The sequence below is a fragment of the Canis aureus genome, chromosome 6, assembly GCF_053574225.1.
Source record: "Canis aureus isolate CA01 chromosome 6, VMU_Caureus_v.1.0, whole genome shotgun sequence".
In the NCBI taxonomy this organism is placed as follows: Eukaryota; Metazoa; Chordata; class Mammalia; order Carnivora; family Canidae; genus Canis; species Canis aureus.
Window position 1 is genome coordinate 19,667,548 of NC_135616.1, and position 13,521 is coordinate 19,681,068.

General features: G+C 37.7%; 1 long non-coding RNA gene across 1 annotated transcript; it reads right to left on the reverse strand.

Moving 5' to 3' along the window:
- Positions 1 to 629: 629 nt before the first annotated feature.
- LOC144315593 (uncharacterized) lies at positions 630 to 3,675 on the reverse strand. The gene is made up of 2 exons (XR_013381324.1): positions 2,614 to 3,675; positions 630 to 2,311 (listed from the first exon to the last, which is right to left on the reverse strand). It is a non-coding gene; the product is annotated as an uncharacterized LOC144315593 (long non-coding RNA).
- Positions 3,676 to 13,521: the final 9,846 nt, after the last annotated feature.

The following is a 13,521-nucleotide window of genomic DNA, read 5'->3' on the forward strand; positions in this document are numbered from 1 at the left end:
TTTTTTAAAGACTTAGAGAAACATGAACCTTAATTAGCAACTTGGAACTGCTAACTCGATAAATGATAAATAATGATAAAACATGAATTATATAGCACCTATTTGTGATTTTCTGAATAATCAAGCAGCTCATCCATTATCTTGGCCCTTTCCTAACCCATTGGGTATTTCAAAGGCACAATGCTGCTGGTTCCAGCCATGTTGGAGTTACAGGAATCCCAAATCACCTAACAGGGCTCCAGAGTGAGAGAATGGGTTTTGCTTAAAATGACTGAAGGTCTTATCCATTAAGTTACCTGAATGTATTAAATCTTAGTCAATATTTTCCATTTCAATTGAAATGTTCACTCCCTCTACTCATCTAAGGGCATTAATTGCTATAATTACTCAGGTTGATGTCAGAGTATTAGCTTCCTATTGCTGCTGAAACAAATTACCACAAACTTAGTTACGTTAAGCAACACAATTTTATTATCTTCATCTCTGAAACTGAAATGGATTTCACTGAGCTGACACCACAGTGTGGGCAGGGGTGTACTCCCTTAGAAGGCTCTAGGGTGTTAAACACACACACACACACACACACACACACACACACACACACACACACACAACAAAATCCAAGTGAGTAGATTTTAAAGATCTTATTGCCTTTATTTAAAGATTCATGAATCAGCATCCAGTCTAGCAGATAGAAAGGAGCTCCAAGGAGCTGCACACAATGAAAGACCTTTACAGGCAGAAGGTAGCAAGAGCTAGGAAGATACACTAGGCAAAAAAGCAGGTTGGTTATGGCAAGTTTACTTTCCTTTCAGGGGATGGCAGGGGTCTATTAGGTTACTTAACTTGTGCTGAATGGACCATTCCTGATTGGTTGGTTTAAGATTCTGTTTCTGGGAGAGCTGAAATCCTAATTAAATTGAGTCTCAGTTTGGTGACAAGGGACTTAGCTTAAGCAACCCCATTTGGGGCCTGTTGTCTTGTTTTGAAGAAGGGGAAAACCTTTCTTCACCTTTTCCAGCTCATAAAGCTACATTCCCTGACTCACCACCCCTTTCTCCATTTTCAAAGTTAGCAGCATGGCATCTTCAAATCTTTTTTCATTGTCCTGTAGCCTTCTATCCCTCTGATCTCCTGCCTCCCTATTACAAGGACCTCTGTGATTACACAGGGCCTGCCCAGATAATTCAGGGTAATTTTCTCATCTCAAGATCCTTAACCTAATCATATTTGCAAGGTCCCTTTTGCCATATAAAGGTTCCAGAATGAGGAGGTGCGCATCATGGTGTTGGAGGCAGGGGTCATTATTCAATCAATTCCAACCAGCCAGTGTTTTTCTAGTTTACATAGTAAGACAGCAGAAAAGAGATTACAGGGCATATCATCAATGTTGAACTATTTGTAAGCATTTTAGGAATGGTTTATTTTTCAACCAAGCTAATTGTAAATAGCCATTATCATATTATAAGTACTTTCTTTGGAAAAGCTAATAATAAACAAAAGCAACAGAAATGAATTAAGCTTCATTTCCTTGAGAATTGCATGGTAATTGTTCTCCAAAGATGTATTGCTATTTACCTCGGTGGTGAAGTAAATAGGAGTCTTGCCCACAAACAGCAAAGAATAATAAAAATAAAAATAAAAAATAAAAACATTTAATATGAGCCACTTGTGGTTCAGAGGGTTTTGGTTTATAGTTTCAGAAGCTTTTCAAAACTAGGAAGTTACAATAATATTTGAATCAATGTCATTCAGATGTCTTTGCAAAGCAAACAAAGCTCTATCAATTGAACAACCAAACCACTGTTCAAATTAATCAGTAGGAACTTGATAAATTCCACTGATGTAGAAAATTAGCACTTTGCATGTTTCCCAGATTTTGATTTCATTTGGGCGTCTGGTCATGAATTATAACCACTCTTCTTGGACTCGAGCTATTTCACTTGAAATCCATTATTTCTAGCAGAATTATGAGTCTTGTTAGGGAAATGCCAGCTATTTCCATTTTGAGCATCTGCACTGCAGTTCTATTATTAACATGGAACTCATTTAAAAAGAGGGGGGGTGAGAATTAGATTTGTGTCTTTGGGGCAGTGGGGGAGGAGGAGGTGGTGGTGACTGAAGCTTTAGTGAAGCAAACAAGCTCACAGGGCTGCTTCCAATTGACACAGCTGTCATGTAAATATCTGTCCCTGCTGTATAGCTAAGGGATCCTGGGCTTAAAGACCTTGTAGCCATATGTAAACAATGCCGGGCTGATGACAGGTTTACAGCACTGGAGACAACATGTGCAGCTGTTTCATCCGCCTTCCTATAGTGAGATACAAATGGTCGGGAGTCACATCACAGATGCTTAGAACTGAGTTCTAGAAGCTCACAGGGCTAGTCCTGCTTTTATGATAGGCTTTGCATCGCTGCCTTACAGCTCAGGTTCTACAGCCAGGGTGTGACCTCCTCTGTAGGCTCCACTCCTGAGTCTCTCCCTCCCTCCCCCTTCCTCTCCTCCAGCCTCAGTCCATCGTCTCCCGGCTGCCCTCCCCCGCTCCAGGCAGTTAGCAAAGGATCTCCACGCCTGACTCACACCTCTGCGCTGGGCACTGATCAGAGGCTCACCAGATCAAAGATCCAAGAGGCTAATGCCCAGAGAAGTCCTTCACTCTGCTCCCTGCTTTTTGCTCTCTTCTCCTCACAGCCTTCTTTCCAGTATTCAGCACAGGCTCATTACAAAAGAATTAAACAGGAAACAAGTATTATTTCAGGCAAGGTCTCTTAATACAAGGGAAGGCTCCTGTGGATGTGACCTGGAAAACAATGACTATGTGTAAGTCAATTTGGAGAAAAATGTTTTTGCTTTCTCTTTCAGCTCTTAGAATTAAAACTGGGATGACTAAGCATAATTTTCAGGCCAATAAACCCCTCATTTTGGCTCTTTTGGATCATTATTTGGGTTCTTCTGCTTAGCATAGTGTTTCCCAGTCGGAATGATCTGGAGCCCCAATTATTTTGTTTTCTCGCCACATTATGTGTTTATGGAAATAAGCCCAATAACAAGGCTGATATTGAAAATTTCCCCCTTATTCGAGCCATTTTCTGAAGAAATATATAGCACATTCAGATTTTTGAGGTCTATTATTAGACTAAATCAATTTAAATCCAGGCATAGCCACTTACTGAATCTGTGATTTTCTGCAAGTTACTTAAGCTATCTAAGCTTAAACTTCTGTAAAAGGAGATAATAATAGTACTTATCTCTTAGGGTTGTTTTGAGAATTAACTGGACAATCCATACCAGGTCTTTAGTTTAATTTCATAAGAAGCAACCATTAAATATGAGTCATAATTATGATTCTCATATTTTAAGAATACTGGTATAAATTAGAACCTCTTATCCAAAGAAAAATAAAACCTTATCAAACATACACATAAATCGCTTCCCAACTTCTGACCATGTAATTGCCAGAGATTTATCCCCAAGTGAAGTCTTCCCCTGAAAACCGTTACCTGTTCTGGGTTTAAGATACTATATGTTTGTTTTTTTTTAAATTTTTATTTATTTACGATAGTCACAGAGAGAGAGAGAGGCAGAGACACAGGCAGAGGGAGAAGCAGGCTCCATGCACCGGGAGCCCGACGTGGGATTCGATCCCGGGTCTCCAGGATCGCGCCCTGGGCCAAAGGCAGGCGCCAAAGCACTGCATCACCCAGGGATCCCTAAGATACTATATGTTTCTCAGGGAGTTTTCCCTTCTGTCCCATCAATCTGGAATCTCTATTCTGTTTTTTTTTTTTTTCTGAAAAAATACTAAGGCAGAGAACCCAAATAAAAGCAACTCAGAACTCAGAGAGCCCCTACTTTTGTGAAAAAGGAGTAGAAAGGTCTAACAGATGGCCCAAGCATTTCACATAGTGTAGCAGTATGAGTATGCATGCTTAGCTACACATTGGGTTGAAAAGATTTTGTAGAAAGGAATGGGAATTTAAACACTGTGGGAATGTTATTTCCTTGGAAAAGTTTTTTCTAGTTTCCAACAATCGACACATCAATCATTTTTGTTATATTAATGTAAATGGTATTATGTTTTAATTCTCAAATTCCAAATATTCATTGCTAATAGAGGGGAAAGCAATTGATTTTTGTATATTAACTTTGTATCCTGCAATCTTGCTATAATCACTTGTTAGTCCGTCCCAAGTGTCTTCTTTGTTGTTAATTCTTCAGGATTTTCTGTATATGTGAACGTATTTTTATTGTCAATATCCATCGTCGAGGCTCTGTGCATTTGCTAAGCCCAAAGTTCCTTATATTGTGCACAATGTATGACTAAATTAACATTAATAAATAGATAGTATTTGGGTGAGGATACTTTCGACTAAGGAGAAAGCAACAATTTGCTGAAAAATACATCTTTAACAGCTTTCTAGTGATTGCCGAAACCCTTTATTGACAAATATAAAAGTCATCTTTGAGCCGTGATCAGAAACTGCAATACCATACACTTATGGCAGATGGTATTAATTTTCCACGTATGGCATTGATTTTAATGTTACCTTTTAAATAAATGTCTTTAGGTATAAACAATAAGATGAAACAAAGAATATATATATAAAATAAATAATCATGGACAATTATGTGATTTGGTAAACAACTTGAAGGAGGTATATTGAAATTAAAGGTTGGAATAAATTAGTCAAACCCATAAATCAGATTCCAGAGGTAAGATAGTTATTAATGGCACTGACCAATTATTAACTATGATGATCTCAGGCAAAATAATTACTGGTCATTAAGCTGTAATCACTTTCAGGCTTTGTAATGTTGGTGGCTTGCATAAATGCTCAGCTGAAAGTGGAATTCAAAGAACGTTTGTGGGACAAATGAGTGAACAAACGAATTCTGCATCCCCATCTCCTTTTGGGTATCACTTTCCCAAATCCTGAAATCCCTCCTCTACCTACCAAGTTACTGCATTCACGATTCTTCCCCTTGGCTGTCAGATGAGTCTGAAAAACCCCAACTGCACCAATAATTGGAAATTACCTCACCTTCTTCCCACAGACAAATTTCCTATGAATTTTAGCTTAATACTGAAAGGATGAGGCTGTAAAATCATTCATACTAAGCGATGGAAGGACTGATATGTTTAATTGCCTCAGAATGGATTACATTTTAATAGAGGCCTTTATGAATCCAAAATAATGTCTATTTGATAAAATGTACTAGCGAAAATCCTCTTAAAACTAGATGTGTGGAAAAAAAAAACTAGATGTGTGTCAGGGCACCTATATGGCTCAGTCGGTTGAGCATCTGACTCTTGGTTTGGGCTCAGATCATGCTCTTTGGGTCTAGAGATAGAGCTCTACCACGGGCTCTACACTCAGGGAGAAGTCTGCTTCTCCTCTCCCTCTGCCCCTCTCTCTGCTTGTGTTCTCTCTCTCTCCTTCTCAAATAGATAAATATTTTTTTTTTTAAAAGTAACAAGATGTGTGTCTTTTACATATGGGCATTCTGGCAGGGATAAGAATCATATCACTCATTTATTGCCCTACTTTTAAAGTTTTTGCCAGAGTACAAGAGAATGGGAAGATCTGCTAGCAATCCTTGTCACTTTGACTAGCTATGTTTCAGAAGCACCTTGGGAGATTTTAAAATTGCAAATCTCTGGGTCTTACTTCCCAGGTATTTGCCTTCCATTCTACATGACCTGGTGAATGTAAATGACCCACCCAAGGTCATACAGACATCTAGACACCACCTGGAACTAACTTTCTTAACTCCCAGTATAGAGGTCTTTTGGTTATAGAGACTAGAAAAATTGAAAACCACTCTAAAATGTTTTCTAGATCACAAAAATTCTTTAAGAAAAGGAGACATGTTACCAACAAGAGATATTTTGAGATGACTTAATATTTAGATATGTTTTGTTAATGTGTGTTGTTAATGGGAAAATATCTAATCTAAAATACATCTTTTTTTTAAAATTATTTATTTATGATAGTCACACAGAGAGAGAGAGGCAGAGACACAGGCAGAGGGAGAAGCAGGCTCCATGCACCGGGAGCCCGACGTGGGATTCGATTCCGGGTCTCCAGGATCGCGCCCTGGGCCAAAGGCAGGTGCTAAACCACTGTGCCACCCAGGGATCCCCTCTAAAATACATCTATATTTAATTGGTTCATCCATGGAATAGAAGTTTCATAGGCTTGAAGATTTATTCATTTTACTCAACATTTTTCCATAGCATCCACCTATCTGAAATATATTCTAATTATTGACTAGCCTAATAATTAAAAAAAACACAAATAGTAATAACTGATATTTACTAAGCTCTAGATATCTGCCAATACTATCCTAACCCCAGGTACATGTGTTATAAGAAACTCAAAGGGCAGATAACATTATTATAAAAGAATTAGGAAATAAAGAAATAAATGACTGAGGGAATGATAGACAAATATAAGTAATTCAGTCACTATCTGGGATTCAATAATTACAGATTATTTGAAAGTCCACCAGACATTCTAAACACACAATAGAAATTTCCTGAGATAAATTGCTAGCAAAAGGCTTCACAAATAAATATCTGTTCAACTGTGATAAAAATACAAACCAATCTGAGAAAATGAAATGTAGGCTACAAAGATGTAATTAATATGAGGTTGTTCAAAAAGGAGGAATAATTAATAACTCAAGTTATATGATTATGAACTTTCAAAGGCATCCAATTTTGTCAATTTTGTGTGTCTTTGAGAGAATTAATAAAACTAAAATATTGTATCTTTCATCATTGAAGGAAGCATTTACCTTTAGCTGAATAAATCTGCTAATAATGTCAAAATCAATTCACAGTATTAGAGATATCTTCCTCCAAGAGCTGGAGTTTTAAAATATTTCTCATCGTAACGTTGTTCTAATGAAAACGTTATAAGCAATGTGTCTACCTGAGAGGAAATTCTCAAGACGTATATTAAACTTCATAGTGTGTATAGTTCTGGTTTCACATTTGATAAATTTATAGCCTTGTATTCATTGTGAAAGAGTGGTTATTTACTCTATTTTATCTTGTGACTTTAATTTGAAGGTTTCCATATCCTTGCTGATACTGGTAATTTTCAGTATGTGCTAGAAATAATGACTGTGTTTATGACACAGTGAATATTTTTATGCCATGCACTCTCTCTAATGGGGTCACAAAGTATTTAAGCACAAAGAATTTGCAGTCACTCAGCTATCTACAAACAAAAAAGAATGCATGGAATTTAGTGTGAAATCCTAATAAATAAGTATTTCTTATTCCTAAAGCCAGATACAGGTAGCAGAGACAATTTGATGGGATGAGTTGACTCTTTTTTAATAGAAGAACTTTTCCTGGAACCAGGCTTTATATATTATGGATATACAAAATCCAGAAAGAAATATTTCAAATTGCTAATTTATTATGCATGCATTGTCTTATATTCTATATGCTCAATGGCAGCAGACTATAGGCCTGCCAGCCTCTGCAGAGTGCCATCATATGCTCCCCCACGGAATGAAGTAGAGAACAAATCTACCAATTTTGCTGTCTCTACTAATGAGATCTACTTGGTGAAATGCTTGTTCATTAAAAACCTAAGAACAGAAATAATGGGATACATGGGAATTGAAGTTGCAGGATGTCTCAACGCTAACACAGTACAAATCATAGTCAAATCATATTTAATAAACAGCCCTGTATACTCAGACCATTTAACCATCATGTAGCCAGGGGTCTTGCAGTAAATAAATTCTGTCCATCTCACTTCTAGGACATAAAATCTAGGCAATGCTTTAATTAGATAGTGACTGGGGAACTGGAAGTGACAGCCAGTAATGGATTCACAGCAGAGGCAAGCATTTTGCTTTCTCTCCGATATTGTTGCTATATACAAACTAATGCCAAACCCAAATCAAAGACATATTCATTTTCTTTAGACTTAAAAAAAATCTAGATCATACAAAAATCACCAGAGGAAACTCCCATATGTTTTCAGGGAAATTTGAATACCATCTCCCCTTCCTGTAATTTCATTGTATTAGAAATTATTCCTCACTACATTCTCCAGGGGATAGCTTATGCCAGAAGAGAAAATAATGCTTACTTTGTTTTAATCAGTCAGGAACTACCTGGGAAAGAAACAGGAGAAGAAAAGGAAAGGAAAAAAGTTTATTGAATGTCTTCTAGGTGTTATGTATTTTCATATTCATTATTTAATTAATTAGGTATGTGGGTACACTAGGCGTTACTACAATTACTTATGTTTTAAAATGAAAGTTGAAAAACTGGGGGTTGAAGAAATTAATTAATTTTCTTATAGTCATGGGCTATAATTCACTAATTTAAATAAATATTTAATAAGTAGCTACTAGGTGTGAGGCATTCATAATGCTAAAGAAGTGATGATTCATAGAGTTCTGTTCTTGTAAAAATAAAGTCCTAAAGAAAAGGCAGATAATGACAGCCTGTGGTAGATGCTTGAAGACAAATCAAGAGGATTTGGTGTAATACAGTGTAACTGAGTGAGAAAGTTCTTCGTTAGGTGGATGGACAGTCTAGGCTGTTTTGAGGAGTAATATTTGAACGAAGATGAGAAGGGATAGGAGTCAATCATGGATAAAACTGTGGGAAAATGTTCCAAGGTGAACAATAAATACAAAGTCCAAGAGCCAGGAAGTTGTTTGGTGTGTATAAAGAACAAAAAGGTATATTTCATGGGAGTTAATGAGTTAAGGAGAGATCAATCAAGGTCAGGTTGAAGAAATAGGCTGTGGCCAGGTCTTGCAGGGGCTTGTATAACATGATAGCATACTTAGATTCATTATAAATGTATTGACAAGCCATTGATTTTTTGTTTCTTTTTCAGTTTTTAAAATATTGCCTAGGTTGATTTTGGAAAATGGATTGTGAAGCTTCTACTTTTGGTAAAGGACTGACACATTAACCCTTCTGCTAAGCACAAGAAAAGATGGGTAATATGTAAAAATCATCTGCTTGAATACATTAGAGAGCTAACAAAGCATGAGAAATTACACGTCTTGAGCCCTTTTTAGAAGGGACCCTAGGTAGGTCTCAATGATTAGGTCTTTGGAGTAGAATCATCCAGGATCTTTTTTCTGCAAGAAGTTTCTGCTAAAGCCAAAAGAAACAACTGAGAGAAGGAGGATTTGAGCAGAAATGTTAAAGCCTTCTGGAATAGGATAAAAAAGCCTTCAGGGATATACTTCAGTGTCTGCCAAAAATGGGATGTGGGGCTTGAGTAAATGCATAAGATTTTGGGTTGAGACTGAAGATTATATGGACAACATTGGAACTTGGCAAAAATCATAAAATCATAAAAATAACCTAATGGAAATTCTAGAATTGAAAAATATAATAAATAAGATCTCAGTGGGTTGAGGAGTTGGTTTAATAACAGATTAGACACAGATAAAGTAGGTAAAGAGAGAAAATGATTAAAAGAAAGTATCAAGAATAAAGGAGAAACAAAAGAATGGGAAATAGGTTTTAAAAAGGTAAGATGTACAGGGAAATAGATAAAGAATCAAAAATATAAAAATTGTAATTCCAGGAAAAAAATGTGGTGGAAAAAGAGGCATAAGCAATATTTGAGGAAATGATGTTCTGAAACTGATAAAGGACATCAATTAAAGATTTAAAGGAAACATTATAAACTCCAAGCAGGAACAAAGTAAAGAAGACCACACCTACACGAACAGACAAAAACATAAAATAAAACCAAAAAATCACCTAAAGGAAATTACAGAAAATGCCAAATAATCTTCAAAACTGTAATTAGACTGACAGCTGGTATAACAGCATAAACAATAAAATTCAGAAAGCAATTAATGATATTGTCAAAGTTCTGAAAAGAGGTAATGCTAACATTTGTTTGCTACTAGTTTTAAAATATGCTACATAGGGGCACCTGGGTGGCTCTGTTGGTTGTCTAACTTGATTTCCTCTCAGGTCATGATCTCAGGGTCCTGAAATGGGCTCTGCGCTGAGTGTAGAGCCTGCTTAAGATTCTTACTCTCCCTCTCTGTCTGCTCCTCTCCCTGCAGAGTTCTCTCTAATAAAATAATAAAATAAAATATCCTACTGAAATAATGAAATAAATAAATTTTACGATAAACAAAAACTAGTAACAGTTGCCACCAGCAGACTGGCGCTATAGTAAATATAAAAGAGTGTTTGTCAGTAGAAATAAACTAATCCTAGATGGAAGGTAAGAGAAAATAGGTAAATCCAATGAATATTGATAGTATAAAACAATAATAATGATTTATGAGATTTAAATATACCATGAGGGATTCATTTCCAGAATGCTGGCATGAGAAATTCCATAGACCTGCTTTCCAGGGCAACTGCCATAACTAGTAAAAATTAATGTAAAGAATCCCTTGTTATTTAAAGTTTGAAATTGTTCTAAGGGCACAGATTAATGAGAAAAAATGATGCAAGAAAATTTACTAAATCTAGGTAAGAACAGTGGTGGGGGGATGTCTGCAGCCTTCCTCCTCCTCCACTCTAGATGAGTGTGACCAAGAATGCGGGGCTCCCATGTCTTTCAGCCACAAATTAGGGTATCTCTGTGGGAGGGACAGGCTACCTGCATTTCTCATGAGCCCCAGCTCCAGAGCGTAGACACTATGTTTTGGGCAAGTAGAGCCGGAAGTCAGGAGTTCCAGTTCTCTCTCCAGTCTCCACTGGTAGAGCAGAAGCTCTAGCTCAATCATGTCAAGCCAAGAATATTGGAGCCCTGGTTTCCTAGTTCTTGTCCTTTCCCCCGCTTGCTCCTAGGCAGAAATACTGCATTAGGAGAGGCCAGAAGAGTAACCAGAAGCTATCTCCCTTGACCTGGTGCTCTGCTTGTAAAGCAGGGGTTTTACCACCGGAGAAGTGGCCATTGTCTCCATCTCTATCCCAAAACCAGAGGAAAAGACAAAATAATAGACATATTCATCAGTCAAAGAACTTTGCATGGGATAACAAACAAAACAAAACAACAACGAGGAAGCAGCCTACCCACTCTATAGAGTGGAAAAGGGCAGGAAGATTTCAGAGGGGGGTCAAAATTCAGTGTGGGGTCACTGCCTTCCTTTTGCAGTGGTTGCCTGAGTTGGGACCATAGTTGCAGTGTAACTTGGAAAGTTCTAGGCAATTCATCATTTTACTGTCTGGGTTACCAGAGGAAAGAGCCCCCAGCAACTATGGTCATTGCAGAGTGAAGGGTGGGATCTCAGGAAGGAGAGACATTGGGAAGGGCAACCCCAGCTCTTATAGCCTGGAATGTGTTCCCCTCAAAATTCATCTGTTGAAGTCCTAATCCCTAATGTGACTGTATTTGAAGATAGGGCCTTTAAGGAGACACAGTTATGAAATCCTACGTATGGGGCTCTAATCTGATAGAATCGGTGTTCATCTAAGAATAAGTATACTTATAAGAAGAGGGAGAGATACCAGGGATTATTTTCCCCCTCTGCACAGGAACAAAAGCCACGTGGGGACACAGAAAGAAGGCAGCTAGCTGTCTGCAAGCCAGATTGGCCTCACCCACCACCAACTTTCTCGGCATCTTGTTCTTGGACTTGCAGCCTTCAGGACTGCCAGAAAATCCATTTCTGCTGCGTATACCAGCCAGGCTGTGGTGTTTGGTTTATGGAGGCCTGAGACAACCAAGACACCAACATGTTTGTGTAAATTCCAGCAAAGTGTCTGGCTGACCAATACATCACACGTGTAGGTACGGTTCCAAGCAGTTTGCAGTGAAAGGCTGGCAAATCAGAGCTGAGACTGGAGTCCCCACCCACCACCAGAGAGTTTTCCAAGTCTCTAAAGATCTCTCCTACCTATTGTCTGCCCCAGCCTTCAGTATGCCTCTGCACTGTATCTGGTCCAGAACTGAGGGCAGGTTCCAATCTGCTGCCCCATGCCCACCCTCGGCAGACCTTGGGCCTCCCCAGATGACTACAGACTCTTTCCTGCCTCCTGGGTTAGGAAAGTCTCTCAGCTCCTGTGCTCTGCTCCCGGTCCCAGGCAAGCTGCTGTCTTACACTCAGAGAAAGGTTTCATTCACCTCACAGGGTGCAGTGCATTCCCATGTAAAGAAGTGTGTGTGTATGTGTGTGTGCGGGGGGGTGGGGTGGTTGCTGACAATCTCTATGACCTCCCTGTTCTAATCTCTCATTCCAGCCAACACACTGCTAGAAAAGTTTTACACATTTGTTATGATTTCTCCTTATCTCTCTTCCCTTCATTGCCCCAGGTATGAAAAGGCAACCATGGGACTCCTTTCTTAGAAATTCTTTATTCCATCATTTAGCTTTCTAATTCTTAGCTTTCTAATGAGTTTTTTAAAAACTTTTTTTTGGCTATTCCACATTGCTCTTAATGTTAGTGTAAGTGTGCTAAGTTTAATAGTTTTATATTTTATAAAATAACAGTTTGGGAGTTTATGCTATTTTCCTCATAGAGTGAATATCTCATGCTGCTTCTATCTGTAGTAAAAAAAAAATGAAAGAATTAAAAAAATGTTATCTCTAGAAATTTAGGTGATTTAATGCACATTAAAATAATATTTTAACACAGGCAATTTTCTTTTGAGAAAGGAAAAATGAAAATGCTTTGCAGTTACAAAATTATTTTCCTTCAAAATGCTTCATTTTGGTAGGAATGAATTTACCACGTGACATATATTTTCAAGCTTTTAATAATTTTTAATCATTTATGTAGGAAATGTATCATTATAAAGCTGCCCCAAAATACCAAAGGTATCATTACACTGAGATACCAGGGTGAGGAGGAGGAAAATTATTTCTCCCCATTAAATAAGAAAAATAATGTCATGTTGCTTTTGGGAAGACATGGCCTAAGCATGATTCTGGTGTCACAACTTTTGTTTTACTTGCTTATTTCGATGGTATGAGAAACTCAAGACTGAAATTTGGGGAAAATCTCAAGGACATAATCTGGGAAAGGTGGGTACAGCTGATGGTTAACATGTTACCAGACCAACAAGTACAGAAGCCTATGATTTTTAACGTTTAAGATAGAATAGAGCAAGTATACATGTTCAAGAGTCTTCCTGTTTTCCTCACTGTTGTATATCTAGTGCTTATTACAATTTCTAGGACATAGTGGAATTTCAAGTGATTGAAATACAATGACAACATAAATGTATCAATTTCTCACTGAGTTTAGAATCAGCTCTTCTTTATAAAACATCTATGCTATTGACAGTGACTTGAAATTCTACTCTAGGAGTTAGAGTCAAGATACAACAAAAGGTTGAAAATGTTAGGAGCTCTAGGGGACCTTCATTTATACTCTCATTATGCATCTGTGTGTGCACATTAAGGCCCATTGAGTTTATGTGATTTGCTCAAAGTAACACAGCTAGATGATGGCAGAGGTGAGTTCAGAGCCTATTTGCACACACAATTCTGTGTTCTTTAAGCTACACTAGGTAAGAAGGTAGACTTAAGAATTAGATATAAATACAAAT